Below are 6,592 nucleotides of genomic sequence, written 5' to 3'. Positions count from 1 at the left end.
AAAATGTGTGATTATCATGTAAATTTTTTGGTTATTTGTTTTGTAATATAACTAAATATGGCTAATGGAATTTGGATGCTGCTAGTTTAAGGCTTTTGTCTTATTGATCAGCGCAAACATTGTAGATGATGAATATTTGGTAGGATTCTAAATTAAGAAGTCTCTTTCAACAATAATCACAGATGTATTTCATGGCATAAGTGTATAATTTCACTGTGTCGCTCCCCTAAGATTCCAGTAGTTATCTACCTAGTCTTAGTCACAGACATTTTGGCTCTGTTTAGATTCCTAGTTCGGAGAGGAATTGTGGGCGCATGCTTTTATCTGATAGGGCAACACAGATAATTGTCTTCTTACTCTAACCTATTCAACTCATATTATTGTAGGCAATGAGTTTGCTAAGCAGCAAAAATACACAAAGGCAGTGGAACATTACATAGAAGCTATGAGAAGGAACTCTAAGGATCTAAGGGTATGAATGATATTTCACACATCTGGGCTACATTTCTTGGTGCTACTTGAACTCTCCTTTACAATTGCTTCTATGTTAAAAATTCACCTTTTGTTCCAAATTTTTCATTGTTTCCCCACCAATCCTTTATTCTGCCAATATCATGTTGGTGATAAAACGTTGCAAATTTGTTGTGTGACAATCTGCTTACTAATAGTCGAACATATCCAATCACTAGGATATTTTTATGTTTAGTGGTCAAGCTATCAAGCCATATGTCATTGTGAATATCTGATGTCTATCACTTGTGTTGTGGCTCATGAAGTACTTCTGCGCTTGTTCAGATATACAGCAACAGGGTTGCGTGCTACACTTGGTTGGGAGCCTGGGCTGAAGGACTCAAAGATGCACAGAATTGCATTGATCTTGATCCTTCATTTTCAAATGAAATGTTCAATCAGGAAAAGTACAATTCTATTCTTCATGGAAGTTCAATCCACCAACTCTTGAAATGAAATGTTCTTATAAATGACATGTTCTTGTATTTTATTTTTATTTTTAATAAGTTTGAATTATTTCCTCTTACTTTTTGTTTTTTCAGTATCTTGGTGTTGTAGATCTAATCAGTCTTTATGATTTTGCTTTGGACGGTGTTCTTGAAGGGAGAACTTTTGGTAAGCTCTATATGTTCATTAACCAAAAATTATTGCCTTCAAATTTTCAACTCTGGGTTTCAAATCATGAAAATTGAATGGTTATTATCTTTGTTTATCTCTGATTTTAGAGTTGTTTATTATGGCTTCTGAAATTATCTGTTCAGACAAAAAGATTAATAACTTTTTTGTGTCACTGATTTAGAACATAGGCAGTCATTTTTTTAAGAATTAAGGTAGTTTATCAATAAGTTTAGTTTTTCCATTGTTTTATTAATTTATTTATTAGTAATATATGTAAAACAATCCATTTACATATGGTCAAAGAAAATAGTTCACATGATGATAATTTATATAAATAATGGAAATTGAATTTTAAACGGATAATTTTGAAATATTGGAGATTTTTTTATTATTTATTAAAAAAGAAAAAGAAAAAGAAAAAACAAAAGAAATATTGAAGGATGAGAACAAAAGAGATGGTATGATGAGAGAGGAAGAGTAGGAGCAGAAGAAAAGAACTGGGACATCATGTGATGGAGGTTTTTGGGAGGCCTAGCTAGCTAGTAGCTAGAATCAAATCATAACTCTCAAGAGAAAGAAAGATATAAAGAGAGAGAAAGTATGTGATTGGTCCCAAGTTTCTCTAATTGCTTGGATTGATTCATTGGCTTTGAAGGAGACTTGATACCCCATTTTCGCCAACTTTGCTTAACAATGGCCTTTTTAGTACAACCAGGACAAAAAACCCAACCCCTTTCCTCACTCCTAAAGAAATGGAGATGTTTGGACTTTATTATTGTTCTTTTTTATTCTTGTTTCTCCAGATCATACTATGTTGTACTCTCACAACTTTGTGTGAGTTCTTTCAAAATTCCGACATGAACATGAACTTGACCATTTTGGATTGCTTCTCCTACATATTAGTGTTTTATAAAATAATTTATTCTCAATTAATTGCATTCCTTGTGCAGTAGAGAATCTGCTTAAGCTTGCCTATTTATTTATTATCGATATCTGATCATATACTACCTTATTTGTTCTGTTTGTAGTGCTTTTGTGCTTTTGTTCAGTATCTAATATTTGTTTGTTATTTTTATTGCAGAGAATCTTATGTTCAGGGATGCTGAAAAGCACTCACAATATTCAAATGTTTCTTCATCCCAATGCTATGGAAGGCATTTTCAGACAATCCTCAAGTTGTTGATTGCCCAATGCTTTGAAAGTCCTTATATACTAGAGCCAGTCTTCTTGAACATGAGAGGGAGTTGCAAAGCCAAAAGGAGAACTTTGTTGTTAACAAAATTTTTCATATATTACCAATAGAGATAACTTGTGTGTATAATTCTTCTTAAATATCGGAATCCTTCCTTGCATACTGCTTCTTGGTTCAAAAATTTGTTATTAATCAAAATACATTGCAATTTAGTTCTTAACTTGTTAATGAAAGTCAATGACATTGAATTTAGCATATTTTTTAATGTATTGAAAAATTCATGTTTTTTAATTTACAGATTAAACAAATTTATTTATTATTAGTAGAAAAATAAATTAATATTTAATTTAATTCAATTAATGAACAAATTTAGAGGCGGTTATAACCGCCTCTAAAAGTATAAACATGTAAGAAATCATTAGCTATAGAGGTGGTTATAACCGTCTCTAAAAATATTGAGGGATAAAAATTTAGTAGCTATAGAGGCGGTTATAACCGCCTCTACCACTTATAATTTTTAGAGGTGGTTAAAACCACCTCTAAAACTATTATAAATAATAAAAGCTTAGTAGCTATAGAGGCGGTTATAATCACCTCAACGACTTATAATTTTTAGAGGCGGTTAAAACCGCCTCTATTTTTGTTATTAAAAACCGGTTCCATAAACAAAATTTACCCCAACGGTTGGTACAGGCAGGCTCTAAAGTGTAGAGCCAGCTTGATACGTGGCGGTTTAGAAGCTGGTGAAAAAACCAACGCTATACCTATAGAGACGGTTATAACAACCTCTATAGGTTTTGAAAACCGCCTCAAAAGCACTTTTTGTGTAGTGTGTATTTTACAACGGGTGATTTAAAAAAAAAACTTTGTTTTGTTTAATTAATTATGCCAAAAAATACATTTTAAAAATAGAAAAAATTGACTCATGTATATGATTCTGGTAGGAAAATTTGAGCCCATTTAAAAATTTCAGAATTTGGGTATAGTACCTAACCCATGCTCTCTGGAAACATACATACATATATATATATATATATATATTTACTTTTATTTTTTTCTTCTTGCTTTTAAAATTACTTGAATACATTACAAAAATTTATTTATTTTGGCATTAAAATATTCTAGAAGTTGGAGGAAAACTAATAATTTGAATTGATTTTTAATGATATTAATTTATTTTTAATCCAAATTGAATAGAATGCATGTTAAACAAAAGCTCCAAATTGAATAGAATGCATGTTAAACAAAAGCGCACATCCTTGGTATATATATATATATATATATAAAAGTATAATTATATTCACAGTGATTTAGATGGTTAGCTATGGCCGCAAAGGTTTTCGTGGCAATGAATATGTGAAATTGTGAGAAGATACAATGTATAAGCATATCATATGCTTACATAATAATTAGTAAACCATACACGATAATTAGCGAAAACAATGACACTTAGGGTCCGTTTGGATCACGGAATAGGAATGGTAATGGTAATGGGAATGGGAAAAGTAATGGTAATGGGAATGGATAAAGTAATGGTAATGGTAATGAAAAAAGGTGTTTGGTTGAAAGGAATAAATATTGGGAATAGAAAAAGTGACAGTAGAAATTGTATATAAATTACTTTTAATGCCCTTAACATAAGTAATGATAAATTAATATATAAAAATAATTACATATAAATAAATATTTAGTCTCGTAATTATTATAATTAAATATTTAGAATAAATAATTTTTTATAATTAACCAATTAAATAATTTAATGGGTAAAAGTGTCATTTTCAATTTAATTACCATAATTAAATACTTATATTAAATATTTTATTTAATTAAATCTATGTAGGGGCAAAAAAGTCATTTCAATTTAATTATTATAATGTATATGTATATTACACAATTCTTGTTAATTTTTATTTATTTTAATTATTATAATATTTAAATGATTCAATTTATGTTCAATATAATTTACTTTAATTATTATAATTAGTTATTTAAATTAATAAATATTACTTAATTAAATCTCAACGAGGGGCAAAATTGTCATTTCACTATCAATAATGTATTTAATTAAATATCTACAGGGTAAACATGTCATTTCACTTTAATTACCATAATGAAATACTTTTATTAACTATTTTATTTAATTAAATCTACATAGGGGCAAAATTGTCATTTCACTTTAATTACTATAGTGTAATATGACTTTATAATTCTTGTTAGTTATTATTTATTGTAATTATTATAATATTTAAATGACTCAATTTATGTTATTATAATTTAATTTAATTATTATAATTAATTATTTAAATTAATTATTATTATTATTATTTAATTAAATATTAACTAGGGGTAAAAGTGTCAATTCACTGTCAACAGTTTTTATTCCCCTCTATGCCTCCGAATTTTGAAGGTAATGAAATGCCTTTACTATGCATAATGATAATACCAACAGTACCCATTCCCAAGTCAATAGTAATTTACCCAAACATGGTCATATATACTATTTATAATCAATCCCATTCCAATAGTATTCTAACCCTCAATCCAAACGCCTCCTTACTCCCAACTAGAGCTATTAGATCAAAGAACAACTAACAGCTAAGACCGCAAGTTCTTTTTCGTCAATGGTTATGTATTATAGATCGTAGATTATGATGTTGGTTGATGAGTGGACAATGTTCATGTATTTTATATCAATTTGTACATTCAATTGGTATGCATTAGAACTATATTGTGGAATCTGATGCTAAATATAGTTTGTCATGCATTAACAGGCTTAGGCAGTGCTTAAAGATGAGAGAGAGCCAAAAGAAGCATTTCAGACCTTAAACGATGAAATTGGAGCTCTCTCGGTATCATTAGAACAAAGACAAGGCAAACTGGGTGGCTTACAAACAGCTTACTAGTGTCCCTACGGCCGTAAGTCAATTCCAGAAGACCTTACAGGCATACTTATGCCCGTAAGAAGGATTCAAAGCCAAGCTATAGGACCTTACGGGTAAGGCTTAAGCCGGTAAGGATGCCCATAAGGACCATCCAAAGAAGCTTAAGATCACAGCATACGCCCGTAAGGGTGATCATAAGGAGTAGAACAATTAAGCTTACGGTCCAACGTTTACGGTCGTAATCTGGATAACATTACAAACAGAAGACCTTACAGATGAGGCTTATGGTTGTAAGTCATCCCGAAAGTCTCGCGGCCATCTTATATAGCTCCCTTATGGCCTAACCCTTACGCTCGTAAGCAGGCGAGTATAAATAGAACTTATGAGAATTTTTACGGTATTCTTTTATTCTATTATTCTATTATTTGGGGAAATTCTTGGAGGCATGTGAGAGGAAGATAAGAGGCGAATCTCCAGCACCTAGGAAACAATTTCAAGGGAGATTCGACTCTATATTCAAGGGGATTGAAGATCATAGCCGTCAAGCTCATCTTGGCGGCGTGTGTGGTGAATCGCAGGGATAATTCATGCATTCATCGGGCAAGATATATATATATATATATAAAGGACTCCCCGGTCCTTTATATATATATATATATATAAATATTGAAACTGAACATCTTTTTTTCTGCTATTATAACAGAATTAGCTGCGAGAGAGTGATGAGTGCATGGTGAATAGCAGGGACAATTCATGCATTAAAAGGGTGTAATGAACATGAATGTGGAGATACAATGCTCGACATTGAGAAAGTATGATTCACAAAAAAAAACTACTCAGCAATCTGCTGATCTATCCTTCCAGAGGTTATGAGTCAGCTGGAATTTTTAGAGAAAGAATATGAGGAACTGAAGCAATAGAACCAATACATTCTTTGCCTCTTAGAATCTCAAGGTATTCAGGTAAATTTTGAGACAGCTCCTTGTACTTCACATGTTGTTTCCAGGACTAAGGAGTCTTCTTCCCATGCCCCACATTTCAGAGGATGTTGAATAGCCTTAGCCTTCTGCCCAACAGCAAGATAAGGGTGTCGATGACATTGCAACAAAATTAATGGGATGCTTTGGATTATCACATTAGATACTTTTATAACTTTTTATTATTATATTAGATGTTAGACTATTATATCTTGTATTGGATTGACCAATTGGATGTTTTGATTATTATATTTTGTATTGGATTGTTATTCTGAATACTTATAGATCGGAATGTTTATTTTGCAAAATATTATAAAAATTATTATTGGGGATTGTAAATTATGCTTTAAAACAAGTTTGTAAAAAATGTTTCAAAAACTATTGCAAACAATTGCAAACTGTGTCGTAGTTTG

General features: G+C 30.9%; 1 long non-coding RNA gene across 1 annotated transcript; it reads left to right on the top strand.

Annotated features, from left to right (window-relative positions):
• The first annotated feature begins 385 nt into the window (after positions 1–385).
• LOC120262277 lies at positions 386–2,480 on the top strand. Its single transcript, XR_005536736.1, has 4 exons — positions 386–472; positions 796–917; positions 1,053–1,125; positions 2,210–2,480. It is a non-coding gene; the product is annotated as an uncharacterized LOC120262277 (long non-coding RNA).
• Positions 2,481–6,592: the final 4,112 nt, after the last annotated feature.

Source organism: Dioscorea cayenensis, chromosome 5 (assembly GCF_009730915.1).
Source record: "Dioscorea cayenensis subsp. rotundata cultivar TDr96_F1 chromosome 5, TDr96_F1_v2_PseudoChromosome.rev07_lg8_w22 25.fasta, whole genome shotgun sequence".
In the NCBI taxonomy this organism is placed as follows: Eukaryota; Viridiplantae; Streptophyta; class Magnoliopsida; order Dioscoreales; family Dioscoreaceae; genus Dioscorea; species Dioscorea cayenensis.
The sequence above is the reverse complement of the archived record's forward strand: the minus strand, read 5'-3'. Positions and strand labels throughout refer to the sequence as shown.